The following is a 16,970-nucleotide window of genomic DNA, read 5'->3' as shown; positions in this document are numbered from 1 at the left end:
CATGGATTTTTGGTAAAGGCAGGTTGTGGAGTTGCCCCACTGCACTATGGTCCAAAAGTCAACATTTTTGCCATAAACTCTAAAAATAAACCAAAAATTCTGAAACTTTGCACAAATATTTGGGAGACTTAAGTAGAATTTGGTAAAAAATGGTTTGCCAGCTCGACCACGCCTTCCCACCGGCCCCATACAAATCACATAACAAAAACACCAAATATAGTTCGTTTCTTAAAAAAATTTGTCAATTAGATGGTTATTATAATTATTAAAAAAAAACTATGTTGCAACTCCGTTGCCACCCTTTTTTTTAAGAGTAATTTCCTTTTTTTAATGTCTATTAACGGTGAAAATTTAATACTAGTTTGTATTCGGCTGATTTATTTGCGATAATAACTTGTGTAAACTTAGCGAAAATGCGACGACGAAAGGGAGTGGTTTCGATGGAGTTCAAATGATCACTAAATTTAATGTTCCAATAATTTCTCTTAGAACCTTACATTTGCTAAGGTGGCGGGGCGAATTCGCAAGAGCGAACGGACGAAAGCTTTATTGGCTCCCGCTCTCGCCCTACAACTAGCGATTTCAATTTAAATAAAAGCGCCAAGTGCGCAAACACCGCCCTCTCTGAAGGGACGACGTCCTTCAGCCCAAAACGGGCAAAAGAGTTGGTGGACTGCTCGCCGATACTCCTTCTCCTGCGTCCTGACGTCCGCCACGCGAACCTTGCTATCGGCGCCGGCGATAGGCCGCTTTCACTCGGCATATCCTCCACTGCTGGAGCGGAAGTATGTCTTCGGCGACGACGACGAGCGCTCCCACGACGATATTGGGCTCCCCCTGCTGCCACTTGGATCGCTGCTGGAGACTGGAGATGTACTCCCGGAACCATCGCTGCCAATACCTGTGCTTGAGGGACGAGGCACCTCGCCATCGACGCAAGCAGGTCAGGCTGATCTGGTCCGGGAGCGCCGCTGATGGTGGGGCCAGAAGAGGGCCACCGATGAGCAGATGACCGGGGGTCAGGGCATCGCCGTTGTTCGGGTCGCTGCTAAGAGCTCCGAGGGGCCTGGAGTTGAGCACGAGCTCCTCCGCGGTCAAGAGGTTTTGGAACAGGTGCTTTGCAGACTTCACACCTGCCTGCCATAGTCCGCCGAAGTGCGGTGCTCTGTGCGGTATGAACGCAAACTCGCATCCTTTTTTTTGAAGCTAATGTTTCGATACCGCCCCCTGCTTCTCCAGGCGGGCTCGGAACTCTCTTATCTGCACCGACGAAGTTGGTGGCGTTGTCGCACCACACCTTCTCCGGAATCCCACGACGACTCACGAACCTTTGAAATGCCAACAAGATCGAATCAGTGGTTAGGTCAGACACTAATTCTAAGTGGTCCGCTTTGGACGCAAAACAGACGAACAAGGCCACGAACGACTTGTACGGTGGCTTACCACGGATACGATACGTTGTGCTGAAGGGACCACAAAAATCAACGCCACAAATATTGAACGGGCGGAGAGCTCGAAGTCTATCTGCTGGCACGTTCCTCATAATTTGCGTCAAGAGTTGCGGCTTGCAGGGAAAGCAGCGCATGCACGACCGAACTGTTCGTCGGCAGACTTCTTTTGCATTAACTAGCAAAATTTTCTCGCGCAGAAGACTTACGAGAGCTTGTGGGCCAGCGTGACAATTCGTAACGTGCAGGTATGACACCAATCTAATTTATTTTCCTGAAGAAAAGGGTCTAGCCTTTGAATATTCGTTGCAACCGGTTTATTTTTCCGAATTTTACTTATGTCGTCCCCGAATTCGTGAAATTGTTTAATTTCAAATATTTTCTCAAAAGCGAAATCCAGTCCTCTTGGCGAAATACTTTTTTCAAAGGGCTTCGACACCTTTCTGCACCTTTGAATAAAACTCTCAGAAGCTTCAGGTGCGACGAAAAGGACTCTATTTTCTGAAGCAAATAATTTGGCTCTGTGCTGACTACTAGAGCTAGTGCCGATTTGCGTAGCTCCATCGACACTACATCTGCTCGAAATGTCTAATTTCAGGTCAATTATTTTCCGAGTCGAGCAAGAACGAAGGCCCACCGAACCAGATGGACGTTGTAAGCTCCTCTACGTCGCATCCTCGGGACACTATGTCTGCTGAATTGACTTTCGTGGGATCGTGTCTCCAAATTTCTTTCTCCGACCACTTTTGAATTTCTGCAACCCGGCTCGAAACAAAAACCGAGAACGACGAGGGATGGATTTTGATCCAGTGTAAAGTGATCTCGCAGTCTGTCCACAGGAAAACACTCTCAATAGAACAATTTAGCAATGACCTGACACGATTAAAGCGATCTGCTAAAAGGTGAGCTGCTCACAACTCAAGGCGGGGCAAAGTTTTCGTTTCGAGGGAAGCTACTTTCGATTTGGCGGTAAATAAAGACACTTTCAAACCTTCAGCAGTTTAAGTACGAACGTAGATGCACGCTCCATAAGCTCGCATGGAAGCGTCAGCGAAACCATGTATTTGAATCGGGATCTTGTGGATCTTTGTTGACGAATCGCGATACCTTAATTTTTGGCAACTGCAGAAGCGTCGCTTGAAACGTCTCCCACGATGTAAGCAACTGCATCGGTAGTGACTCGTCCCAATCTAATTTTCGAAGCCACAGTTCCTGCAACAACATCTTTGCCTTTGTGACCAAAGGACACAAGAGGCCAAGTGGGTCGAAAAGTCGAGCAGTCACAGACAAAATATTTCGCTTTGTCGCGCGAAGATCCAGGAAAGATTCATCCATCCGAAATTCAAAGTAATCTTTAACCGGTAACCAAACCACGCTAAGGGTCTTAGTTACGACTGAGTCTGCCATAAGTGACATTACAGCGCTATCAGATATAGATAACTCTGGGCAGTTTGAAAACCTGCCTCTTGCATGACCTGAGAAACTTCGTCTCGAAGACTTTGCAGGTCCTCAACGCATCCAGCGCCAGTCAACAAATCGTCAACATAAAAATCAACCTGTGTGGCTTTTGGATTAGTTGCTTCCGCCATAATGCGGCTATTAAACACCGAATCGCCAAAAAGGGTGCTGGCGAAGTTTGATATGTAACTATGATTAACTTGTAAACATCTAGTCAATATCATAAGAAAATATTAGCTTTAGGTGTGAAATGTGTATATATATATTTAATAATCGATAAATGATATGAACTGATAGATGGTCACATAAATGTAAGCTAGGATTTAAGAGAAAATCTGGGGTCACTTTTTTGGACCGGCTTGGGTAAGAAAAAAACGCTTTGGAGAGCGGAAAAACAAATTCAATAAATTTGCGCAATATGGATCAAATAATTCAAATATTAGATGATAGTAAATCTCCTTATTTTGAATCAGGTATGTAAACAAGCAAGAATGAATGCTAACTTCTTTAAACCGAAGTTTACAAACCCTTTTTGACAAACCTAAAAATGATTATCCAGAGAATACTACAAAATGGTAAACCAAAAATTAAAATGGTGTTAATTTAAAACGCTATGCTAATAAAAAAAACATTAAAAAATGTAAGCGAAAATTGAATCCACGACTCAACGCGATGATACGGCTAACCGCCGGACAAATTAATGTTCCAGTCTTTCCTATGGTATCAATATGACAAGGTCGTTCGAATTTAATATACTTAAACCCGTTGTTCTAGTTTTCTCTCGGAAGTGAAACATTGACAGTATTTTCCCTTAACATAAAAAACTTTCCCTTGACTGTTAATATTTCCTGAGGGCAGTTCCCTTTTGAAGATAAGTAAAACAACTAACTGCCGCTACTGATCTTAAGAAATGCTTATGTTTTGTCTTAGCTTTTCCTGCAAAGGACAGATCATTTATGAAAAATATTGTCCATCGATATACGGCACAGAAGTGTTTGGCACGGGTGTTCATTGAGCAGTCATCAAATCTTCGTCTTCAACCTTTTTCAGCTGTCCGGGACATTCTTTGTTTTCCAAGTAAAAGTTTAAATTTTTAAACCGCGGAAACCACATTCTACAAGTTTACTCAGACATAGCTATTTACCGTAAACAGACCCCAATATACGATGCCTTTCCCCGGTACTTTTCGTTATGTTGAAGTAATGAAGTAACACTTCCCGCAAAAAAAATGTTTAGGCAGAACTTCGGTTTGAAACGCCACACATTTCAATACCTAGTGAAAGCTTAAATTTGTATTTACCCACTGCATCTATCGATTTACTTAATTCTATTTTTTGTTTGATTTTTAAATTTAGTTGAAATGTTTTTACTTTAGATTTCATATAAATATACCTGTTACACGTAGAGTAAAAGGGTATATTCTTGATAAGGACCAATAGCCAAGTCAATCTATCTGTGTCCGTCAGTATGAACGTCGTGAACTTGGAAACTATAAAACTAGATTTTGGGATTTAACATGCAGATTCCAATTCCAGCAAGTTTATTTCAAAACCCTTTCTAACGCCCACAAATCGTGAAAGTCTGCCATGTCACTCTGAGACATGTCGTTAGGTTATGAGCGTGTTTTGCGGTCTAATCTATCGGTAGACAATAAAATGTTCAACATCGATCTATTATTTTAGAAGTTATTGAAGTAATTTATCCTCTGCCGCTGCTCTACCTTCAAAGCACTATTTTAAGGGGTGGGGGTGCTGCTCTCTTTTAGCTTTTGTGGGCAATGCTCTTCGACAGGTCTCCATTTTCGAAGCTCAGAATTTTGTTGTGGTGTTGAGCTGGGTAGACTGTAATCTTTTTACATACTAGCCTAGAATTAGGAAATTTAATGAGGAAATTTTTAAAATTTATACTAAACTTATGTTAGTGGGCTGTCTGTTTATAAATTCGCTTATGTCGCTGTTATCTAAGATGGCTCGGCTCACAATATTAAGTTCGGCAAGGGTTAAGCCCATCAAAATATTTTCTAAGTCTGTGATCACAATTCTGTTTTTTGCAAGGATGATTTCTAAAAGGTGTTTCTTCGTCTCTGCGTTTATTAATTGTGCCTGATTGAATTTTTTTTTCACAGTCATCAATGTCGGGAGTTCCAGCAATAACCTTGAGTGCTTTTCCGATTAGGTTAATGCTTCTGGCACCCCTGGGATGGGTTTTCAGGGTAGCGACCAATTTGCGAGTATGTCTGAAATCGTCCCTAAGCGTTTCCGTCGTTGTTTCTGTCTGATCCGCATAGTCCTCGTAGGATGTGAAGTTTGTAGAGTGTTGGAAGTAACCGTAACCGTAATTGTCCCAGATTACAATGTCACCGTCTACTATCGGGATATAGTCCGCGTTCGTGTAGTTGTTGAGTTTAACCGTCGCGTTTGTCGTTACAGCCGTTAGCGTAAGCAGTAAGAAATATTTCGTAAACCTAAAAGAAGAGTTTAAAGTGATCAACTTAATTTGGATCGATATGGTAAATTGTTCTCATGGACCATCCTCCCTTTAATGAAAACCGTGGTCCCCAGGTCTGCTTCGACTGTTTTTTCTCAGCATAATGGGGACAGTTTATTTCCCAAGCGTTTGTTTGCTTTTAGGAAGACCTTGTCCCCGATCTGATAAAATTTATGAGTCCTGTTCAAGGGACCTTTCCTGTGCATCTTGGATATTTTCCTGAATTTTTTCTCAACTTCTGTGGTTGTCGAATGTATTATTTATATTGGTTTCTTGTCCGTTAATGTGTGTATCGTTCTGTTGATTTTATAAGTTGCTAGTAAAATCGTTTTTGTAGTGTCATTTAATTTATTTTCGAGTTTCCGGCATCTAGTTATTTCTACTTGACCATTGGAAGTGCTCTGTAAGGAGGTGTGTTTGAGATGCAATCAGTTAAAATTATTAAGCAGAATTTTGTGACCTCTCGTTGTCACAGTAAATAGTTTTTGTTTTCGGAAAAAATTGACTATATTTAGTATTGGGGCTTTTACATCTACGATACCTAATTTATTGCACTATGGCGAATTTTGAAAAAAATTTGATGCATTTGAGAAACAGGTTTCCGTCCGTCGAAAATATATCGATGTTAAGTATTTCCCCTACATAAGAGGGTATTAATGTTTGTCCGACCGTCTGTTTAGTGGGGTGGCGATTATATTTAGCCATAGAGCGGATTCTGCAATTTGGGGTTATCTCTGTTGATAACCTGAGCATTTTAGGAAAAAAATAACCTCTTAGGACTCACATTTTCTTGAGGCAGCGCGATGTGCTCTATTATGTTCTGTAATTATGATTTCTTTCTGTGAAGTCCTCCGCTAGTTCTATCTGGCGGAAGCCTGATTTCAGATCAAGCGTTGTGAAAATTTGGGACTTCCCCACACCCATTTTGGTCGGTTGATTTTTTATCTACGACCCAGGTTGGATTATAATAGGGCGATCTAGATGCCATTATGTTGCCGTGCTCTAGAAGTTGTTTAACCTCTGAGTTTACGAATTCTGTCGCTGTCGTACCATCGTGCGGTGCGAGGGGTTTGTTCGGCGACAGCTGCTGGCGGTTGCTGTGAGGGGTTTGGAAGGCGACAGCGGCTTCTGCTGACGGTTGTCGTACCCTCGTGTGGATAGGGGTTTGGTCGGTGGCTTGGATGGAGGTGGAGGGGTAAGCTGCTGGGTTTCACAGTCTTTTTTAATGTTTTTTTATTTAACAATACCATTTCCGCCTGCTGTTGCACTATCATTTTCACTTAGTGGGTGATTTTAAAATTTTTCACAATTGCAGAATGATTTTGTTAGCTTTTTTTTTATTTTAAACTCCGGCGCTTGCACGGTTTTTCCATCTTTTGGGTGTGATTTTTTTAATTCGCGATCGCTTAATGATTGCAGTACGAGCAAAAGAATTAAAATTTTTCGCTTATTAATTTTTTTATTTGACGATTTATTTTAATTTTTATTTATTGGGTTCCTTTTACTTAGTTGGGTGCCAATTTACGAGTTCTGTTTGGGATACACTTTATAAAATGTATTATCCTTAACTCTTTCGGGTGAAGGCTATTAATTACAATTATTTGGGCGCAAGCGTTAGCAGTGTAAATCACACTGAATTAAACCTTATCTCTGCGGCAACTCCAGACCTCTCTCGGGCAGTCGATCAAGTGCAGTGCCAGCACCTTGCATCTGCCGGACAACGATCACTCGCCGCAGGCGTGTTGGAGTTGGGCGGACAGCATTATTTCCGGAATGCGCTGTAAGTTAATTTGACCTTGCGCGTGTGAGCCACCGTATCCGGTGCGCAATTTGGCAGTTTCTCTGCATTTGAGTTGCTTGTCTTGTTACTTATAAGTACTAAAAGCCTAGCTTATCGAGGGTTGGCAAAGACTGGGCGAATTCGCAAAGAGCGAAAAAAAACTTTATTGTGCTCCAGCCTTCGCCCTAAACTAACTTCAAGTAAACTTCATGTAATCGACTTCAAATAACTTTAAATATTAATAATAAGAGAATCAGAACTCAAATGAGCAAACAGTGTTGAGGCTCGTTGCCCGGGCCAAACAACTAGCTTGTCTGGCTTGCGCACTGAGCCTCGGATATTTAGTTTTTTTCCGAACTCATATGCCAAATGTATTGCTCAAAAGATTTTTCGCCCTTTTTGTTGCGCTTCAGATGACTCCTCCTAGGCACATAAAAGTCCTTTGCTGCTGTTTTTACAGGCAAGTTCTTGGTCCTTCCAGCTACAATGGGTTCCTATTGGCGCTGTTGCAGTTGCGTTTCATTGCGTGCAATTATTAATAATTAAAAATGTATACAATTAAATTCGTCTTTTGAGCAAGGAAAATAAAAAAATATATATATAAAAGAGGGGCTGAATTTGGTTTTTTAAAAATAATTATTTTTAAAGCTAAGATGACCGCGAAAAAAAAAATAATAAAACAAAGAGTACTTAAATAAAAACAAACGAAATTTTGTACGAGCACTAAGTTACTTTTCAACAATTAAAATGCATTTAATATTATTACTCAATTATCAAGGCCTTTTATGCTCCACTGTAACGGCGGACCATAGGCCAACCATGACAATAGAGTTACTGAAAACCTTATGTCTGTACAGATTAAATGTTTCCTAGAAAGCAGCTCCTTGGAGATAAACCCAAAAAATCGAAATGTATTTTCATCGGCAAAAGACCCGTTGTTACTTCAACTCTACAATATTTATTTAAAAACAATACACCCATTGAATACGTAGAACAGGCAGTAAATTTGGGAATTACATTCAGTAACACATTGTCTAAGAGCAAGCACATAGGAACAGCAACCGGGAGAACATATGGCGTGCTACGTATACTTTCCGATTCAAACATTATTTCTGCCAGTAGATACAAAGCTGCTACTCGCCAAAGCCATCCTCGTTCTTACACTATTCTACGGTGTCTAAATATTTGGTCGTTGCGACTCGCGAGATATGAGCAAAATAACATTAGCATTTAACTCAATTGTTCGTCATGTGTTTAATTTAAATAGATTTGACCATGTATCACACCTGACTAATAAAATTCTTTACCTGAATTTAAACTCATGGATTAAATATAAATTAATAAGTTACTTCTATAAACTTGTGGCCAGCCACGAACCAATGTATCTAAGCAGCAAGCTCATTCCTGCTATATCTCAACGAACTAATATATATGCCCTCGCAGTCGGATGCAATGCAATCCGATTATGGAACAGTCTACCACACGAACTTAAAACAATTAGGAGCGCAACTCTATTTAAAAATAAAGTAAAAGAAATTTAAAAATAATATATATTATTTTAAAAAATAAACATATACATTAAAATATTATAAAATTCTTTCAAATAAGATAGTTTATAGGGTTTAAATTAAATTTTCCATATTATAATGGCCAGTGCCTTAACAATAAACATATTCTTGTAGCGCTGGTATAAAGTATTGAAAAAAATTAAATTACATTTAAATTTTTCCATCTCATGGATTTTTGGTAAAGGCAGGTTGTGGAGTTGCCCCACTGCACTATGGTCCAAAAGTCAAAATTTTTGCCATAAACTCTAAAAATAAACCAAAAAAACCAAAGTCTGGGAGACTTAAGTAGAATTTGGTAAAAAATGGTTTGCCAGCTCGACCACGCCTTCCCACCGGCCCCATACAAATCACATAACAAAAACACCAAATATAGTTCGTTTCTAAAAAAAAATTGTCAATTAGATGGTTATTATAATTATTAAAAAAAAACTATGTTGCAACTCCGTTGCCACCCTTTTTTTTAAGAGTAATTTCCTTTTTTTTATGTCTATTAACGGTGAAAATTTAATACTAGTTTGTATTCGGCTGATTTATTTGCGATAATAACTTGTGTAAACTTAGCGAAAATGCGACGACGAAAGGGAGTGGTTTCGATGGAGTTCAAATGATCACTAAATTTAATGTTCCAATAATTTCTCTTAGAACCTTACATTTGCTAAGGTGGCGTGAGGCGGGGCGAATTCGCAAGAGCGAACGGACGAAAGCTTTATTGGCTCCCGCTCTCGCCCTACAACTAGCGATTTCAATTTAAATAAAAGCGCCAAGTGCGCAAACACCGCCCTCTCTGAAGGGACGACGTCCTTCAGCCCAGAACGGGCAAAAGAGTCGGTGGACTGCTCGCCGATACTCCTTCTCCTGCGTCCTGACGTCCGCCACGCGAACCTTGCTATCGGCGCCGGCGATAGGCCGCTTTCACTCGGCATATCCTCCACTGCTGGAGCGGAAGGATGTCTTCGGCGACGACGACGAGCGCTCCCACGACGATATTGGGCTCCCCCTGCTGCCACTTGGATCGCTGCTGGAGACTGGAGATGTACTCCCGGAACCATCGCTGCCAAAACCTGTGCTTGAGGGAGGCACCTCGCCATCGACGCAAGCAGGTCAGGCTGATCTGGTCCGGGAGCGCCGCTGATGGTGGGGCCAGAAGAGGGCCACCGATGAGCAGATGACCGGGGGTCAGGGCATCGCCGTTGTTCGGGTCGCTGCTAAGAGCTCCGAGGGGCCTGGAGTTGAGCACGAGCTCCTCCGCGGTCAAGAGGTTTTGCCCTACCGTCTGAAGGAACAGGTGCTTTGCAGACTTCACACCTGCCTGCCATAGTCCGCCGAAGTGCGGTGCTCTGTGCGGTATGAACGCAAACTCGCATCCTTTTTTTTGAAGCTAATGTTTCGATACCGCCCCCTGCTTCTCCAGACGGGCTCGGAACTCTCTTATCTGCGCCGACGAAGTTGGTGGCGTTGTCGCACCACACCTTCTCCGGAATCCCACGACGACTCACGAACCTTTGAACTGCCAACAAGATCGAATCAGTGGTTAGGTCAGACACTAATTCTAAGTGGTCCGCTTTGGACGCAAAACAGACGAACAAGGCCACGAACGACTTGTACGGTGGCTTACCACGGATACGTTGTGCTGAAGGGACCACAAAAATCAACGCCACAAATATTGAACGGGCGGAGAGCTCGAAGTCTATCTGCTGGCACGTTCCTCATAATTTGCGTCAAGAGTTGCGGCTTGCAGGGAAAGCAGCGCATGCACGACCGAACTGTTCGTCGGCAGACTTCTTTTGCATTAACTAGCAAAATTTTATACCGCAGAAGACTTACGAGAGCTTGTGGGCCAGCGTGACAATTCGTAACGTGCAGGTATGACACCAATCTAATTTATTTTCCTGAAGAAAAGGGTTTAGCCTTTGAATATTCGTTGCAACCGGTTTATTTTTCCGAATTTTACTTATGTCGTCCCCGAATTCGTGAAATTGTTTAATTTCAAATATTTTCTCAAAAGCGAAATCCAGTCCACCTTTCTGCACCTTTGAATAAAACCCTCAGAAGCTTCAGGTGCGACGAAAAGGACTCTATTTTCTGAAGCAAATAATTTGGCTCTGTGCTGACTACTAGAGCTAGTGCCGATTTGCGTAGCTCCATCGACACTACATTTGCTCGAAATGTCTAATTTCAGGTCAATTATTTTCCGAGTCGAGCAAGAACGAAGGCCCACCGAAACAGATGGACGTTGTAAGCTCCTCTACGTCACATCCTCGGGACACTATGTCTGCTGAATTGACTTTCGTGGGATCGTGTCTCCAAATTTCTTTCTCTGACCACTTTTGAATTTCTGCAACCCGGCTCGAAACAAAAACCGAGAACGACGAGGGAGTCTGTCCACAGGAAAACATTCTCAATAGAACAATTTAGCAATGACCTGACACGATTAAAGCGATCTGCTAAAAGGTGAGCTGCTCACAACTCAAGGCGGGGCAAAGTTTTCGTTTCGAGGGAAGCTACTTTCGATTTGGCGGTCAATAAAGACACTTTCAAACCTTCAGCAGTTTAAGTACGAACGTAGATGCACGCTCCATAAGCTCGCATGGAAGCGTCAGCGAAACCATGTATTTGAATCGGGACTTGTGGATCTTTGTTGACGAATCGCGATACCTTAATTTTTGGCAACTGCAGAAGCGTCGCTTGAAACGTCTCCCACGATGTAAGCAACTGCATCGGTAGTTACTCGTCCCAATCTAATTTTCGAAGCCACAGTTCCTGCAACAACATCTTTGCCTTTGTGACCAAAGGACACAAGAGGCCAAGTGGGTCGAAAAGTCGAGCAGTCACAGACAAAATATTTCGCTTTATCGCGCGAAGATCCAGGAAAGATTCATCCATCCGAAATTGAAAGTAATCTTTAACCGGTAACCAAACCACGCCAAGGGTCATAGTTACGTCTGAGTCTGCCATAAGTGGCATTACAGCGCTATCAGATATAGATAACTCTGGGCAGTTTGAAAACCTGCCTCTTGCAAGACCTCAGAAACTTCGTCTCGAAGACTTTGCAGGTCCTCAACGCATCCAGCGCCAGTCAACAAACCGTCAACATAAAAATCATTCTGACAACCTGTGTGGCTTTTGGATTAGTTGCTTCCGCCATAATGTGCCTATTAAACACCGAATCGCCAAAAAGGGTGCTGGCGAAGTTTGATATGTAACTTTGATTAACTTGTAAACATCTAGTCAATATCATAAGAAAATATTAGCTTTAGGTGTGAAATGTGTATATATATATTTAATAATCGATAAATGATATGAACTGATAGATGGTCACATAAATGTAAGCTAGGATTTAAGAGAAAATCAGGGGTCACTTTTTTGGACCGGCTTGGGTAAGAAAAAAACGCTTTGGAGAGCGGAAAAACAAATTCAATAAAACAAAGCCCATCCCAGTGGCTTCTCAAAAACAATGAATTATAAATCAGGTGTGGGGTTTGCCCCAGATCTTCTCGGGATGAAATACTCTGATAAATTAATATTGACAAAGGATGAACTAGTGAGAAAAGACAACTGCGGGCGATGGTAAAAGCCGTACAGTCAACATCTACCAGGGAATTGGACAATATTTCTGGAAAATCGGATGACTAAGTCGATAATGGAGCTGATAGTGTTTAGAAAGAGGACGACCGCAATTCCGACGAACCGGCCGAAATTTTGAACCAGATGACCCTGTACAAAGCCCGGATCTTGCCGAGTTGAAAGTGCAAGTGGCTGCTTTGGAGAGCGGCACCGTGGACTGCAAACCCACCGTTGACATTACGGACATAGAATCAACCTTGCGAAATTTCTCTAGAGATGATCACGTTGGTGTTCATGCATGGATCCGTGAGGTGGACTTGGTTGCTGCTACACACAATTTGAGGGATGCCCAGCGTTGGCTACTGGGTAATCGCAAGCTACAAGCCCGTTCATACACGATGTACGAAAAAACCATCAACTGGAAGGAACTGACCGAGTTTCTATTAAAAGTCTTTGGGTTCCAAATGATGAACCATGAAGTTGCAAAGCAGTTGCAGAGTCGCTCAATCCTTAAAGACGAATCACTGCTACAATATTTTATTGCTAGACAAGGGACGTTCGAAGACACGGAAGTGATAAAATACATTGTGGATGGCTTGCAGGATCACACCGGCTTCGCAGCACCGTTGTATTACTGTGTTTCTTTCGATGAGCTGCGTGAGAAAACGATGCGTTATCAAATCGTACAGGCCGAGTTTAAACGAAAACCACACGTCTCACGCACGGCTGTACCTTTTGCGGCAGTCATCTTCCGCAAACATTTCCGATGCTCGTATGGCAGACGCCAACATAAGGTGCTTTAATTGCCGCTCAATGGGACATTTCAGCAATCAATGCAAGAAACTGAGGCGCCCAGAGGGAGGATGCTTTGATTGCTTTAAGACTGGGCACCAGTTCCGGGAGTGCCCGAAGCGTATACGGACAGCTGCGTTGTGTACCAGTGACGAGAAGGAAGAGGAAGACGATTCTGTTGGCGGAAATTCGTTTATTCAACTAGTAAGCATAAAATTACCTAGTAAACAGGGATGCTTGATATTAATAACATTTTTGCTAGATACCGGAAGCCCCGTGAGTTTTATAAGAGAAGTCATTCCACAAGCTGTTAATTATGAAAACCTAGAAGATAGTCGTTTCCGTGCCCTCAGTGGACAAAACATTTTGACAATTGGAAAAGTTATATTGATACTTGTGTTTAAAGAAAAATACTACAGAATGGAAGCTTTAGTTATTCCTAGTCTTATATTACCGACGCCGTTGTTATTAGGCAGAGATGTATTGAAACTATTGTCAGTTAGTAATACGTAAAACTGTACCAAATTATAAAAAGTTTGAGTATTTAAGGATGCCTTTCGGGCTCAAAAATAGACCGGCTGTATTCCAAAGGTTTATATCTGACGTATTAAGCGATGTTGTTAGAAATTGTCAAATTGTTGTGTATATGGATGATATAATTCTGGAATCTAATTCTGTAGATGAGCATCAACAGGTATTAGCTACGTTGCTGAGTATTCTTGTTAAGTTTAGTCTCGAAATAAATTTTAAAAAAAGTAGTTTCTTGCAAAACTGTATTGATTACTTAGGTTACGATGTTAGTGCTCAGGGGATTTTGCCTAACGATACTCCTTTGGGAGCGATCAAACGATATCCGGAACCACTCAACAGTAAAGCGTTGCATTCTTGTCTCGGTTTAATTTCATATTTTCGAAAGTGTGTCCATAGTTTCTTACGCGTGGCAAGGCCCTTAACCGACCTATTAAAATAAGGGCCCTTTTCAATGCCAGATTCCGATAAAAAAGCCTTTGTGGAGTTAAGAACAGCGTTGTCGAAGCCGCCAGTCCTGTCAATTTTCAACCCCATTACGAAATGGAATTTCATACTGATGCGAGCTCTCATGGGTTTGGGGCAGTATTATTGCAAAAACAGTTAGATAAGAAGCTTCATCCCGTTTGCTTTTACTCAAGCCACCGCAGCCGAGTCTCGTTACCACAGCTTCGAACTTGAAACCTTGGCAATTAAATACGCTTTACGTCGTTTCCGTATATATTTGGAACACAATCCTAATTGTCACAGATTGCAGTTCCTTGGTTCAAACCTTGAGTAAAAAATCCATCAATCCTCGTATTGGTCCCTTGAGTTAGAAAGTTTTAGTTATTCGACAGCCCAAAGGCCGGGTTGAAGAATGGCTCATGTCGATGCGCTGAGTAGGCAAACGTAGTTGTTAGCTGGTGACGTGGTTGAATGAGTTTCCGATCCGTGTGTCACATCTTCTATTATTAAAAGTCCGTGTGTACCTGATGGACCTTGTAAACCTGAAAACCCGATTGAACCTAAAATATCTTGTAAACCTGAAAATCCGATCGAATCCGTGAAAGTATTCCCCGAAGTTAGTACCCTTGTTGGAATTGTTGGAGCTGACCCATGCGACATTGATTTGCTTTTGCAGATGGAGCAAATGATATCATAAGAAAATATTAGCTTTAGGTGTGAAATGTGTATATATATATTTAATAATCGATAAATGATATGAACTGATAGATGGTCACATAAATGTAAGCTAGGATTTAAGAGAAAATCAGGGGTCACTTTTTTGGACCGGCTTGGGTAAGAAAAAAACGCTTTGGAGAGCGGAAAAACAAATTCAATAAAACAAAGCCCATCCCAGTGGCTTCTCAAAAACAATGAATTATAAATCAGGTGTGGGGTTTGCCCCAGATCTTCTCGGGATGAAATACTCTGATAAATTAATATTGACAAAGGATGAACTAGTGAGAAAAGACAACTGCGGGCGATGGTAAAAGCCGTACAGTCAACATCTACCAGGGAATTGGACAATATTTCTGGAAAATCGGATGACTAAGTCGATAATGGAGCTGAGAGTGTTTAGAAAGAGGACGACCGCAATTCCGACGAACCGGCCGAAATTTTGAACCAGATGACCCTGTACAAAGCCCGGATCTTGCCGAGTTGAAAGTGCAAGTGGCTGCTTTGGAGAGCGGCACCGTGGACTGCAAACCCACCGTTGACATTACGGACATAGAATCAACCTTGCGAAATTTCTCTAGAGATGATCACGTTGGTGTTCATGCATGGATCCGTGAGGTGGACTTGGCTGCTGCTACACACAATTTGAGGGATGCCCAGCGTTGGCTACTGGGTAATCGCAAGCTACAAGCCCGTTCATACACGATGTACGAAAAAACCATCAACTGGAAGGAACTGACCGAGTTTCTATTAAAAGTCTTTGGGTTCCAAATGATGAACCATGAAGTTGCAAAGCAGTTGCAGAGTCGCTCAATCCTTAAAGACGAATCACTGCTACAATATTTTATTGCTAGACAAGGGACGTTCGAGGACACGGAAGTGATAAAATACATTGTGGATGGCTTGCAGGATCACACCGGCTTCGCAGCACCGTTGTATTACTGTGTTTCTTTCGATGAGCTGCGTGAGAAAACGATGCGTTATCAAATCGTACAGGCCGAGTTTAAACGAAAACCACACGTCTCACGCACGGCTGTACCTTTTGCGGCAGTCATCTTCCGCAAACATTTCCGATGCTCGTATGGCAGACGCCAACATAAGGTGCTTTAATTGCCGCTCAATGGGACATTTCAGCAATCAATGCAAGAAACTGAGGCGCCCAGAGGGAGGATGCTTTGATTGCTTTAAGACTGGGCACCAGTTCCGGGAGTGCCCGAAGCGTATACGGACAGCTGCGTTGTGTACCAGTGACGAGAAGGAAGAGGAAGACGATTCTGTTGGCGGAAATTCGTTTATCCAACTAGTAAGCATAAAATTACCTAGTAAACAGGGATGCTTGATATTAATAACATTTTTGCTAGATACCGGAAGCCCCGTGAGTTTTATAAGAGAAGTCATTCCACAAGCTGTTAATTATGAAAACCTAGAAGATAGTCGTTTCCGTGCCCTCAGTGGACAAAACATTTTGACAATTGGAAAAGTTATATTGATACTTGTGTTTAAAGAAAAATACTACAGAATGGAAGCTTTAGTTATTCCTAGTCTTATATTACCGACGCCGTTGTTATTAGGCAGAGATGTATTGAAACTATTGTCAGTTAGTAATACGTAAAACTGTACCAAATTATAAAAAGTTTGAGTATTTAAGGATGCCTTTCGGGCTCAAAAATAGACCGGCTGTATTCCAAAGGTTTATATCTGACGTATTAAGCGATGTTGTTAGAAATTGTCAAATTGTTGTGTATATGGATGATATAATTCTGGAATCTAATTCTGTAGATGAGCATCAACAGGTATTAGCTACGTTGCTGAGTATTCTTGTTAAGTTTAGTCTCGAAATAAATTTTAAAAAAAGTAGTTTCTTGCAAAACTGTATTGATTACTTAGGTTACGATGTTAGTGCTCAGGGGATTTTGCCTAACGATACTCCTTTGGGAGCGATCAAACGATATCCGGAACCACTCAACAGTAAAGCGTTGCATTCTTGTCTCGGTTTAATTTCATATTTTCGAAAGTGTGTCCATAGTTTCTTACGCGTGGCAAGGCCCTTAACCGACCTATTAAAATAAGGGCCCTTTTCAATGCCAGATTCCGATAAAAAAGCCTTTGTGGAGTTAAGAACAGCGTTGTCGAAGCCGCCAGTCCTGTCAATTTTCAACCCCATTACGAAATGGAATTTCATAC

General features: G+C 41.8%; 1 protein-coding gene across 12 annotated transcripts in view; it reads left to right on the top strand.

The window, feature by feature from the left end:
* Positions 1–16,970, top strand: part of LOC128256335 (nipped-B protein) — a 215,936-nt gene that overhangs the window by 11,008 nt on the left and 187,958 nt on the right. The window lies entirely within an intron of this gene.

This window comes from Drosophila gunungcola (genome assembly GCF_025200985.1).
Source record: "Drosophila gunungcola strain Sukarami chromosome 2R unlocalized genomic scaffold, Dgunungcola_SK_2 000015F, whole genome shotgun sequence".
Taxonomy (NCBI): Eukaryota; Metazoa; Arthropoda; class Insecta; order Diptera; family Drosophilidae; genus Drosophila; species Drosophila gunungcola.
The sequence above is the reverse complement of the archived record's forward strand: the minus strand, read 5'-3'. Positions and strand labels throughout refer to the sequence as shown.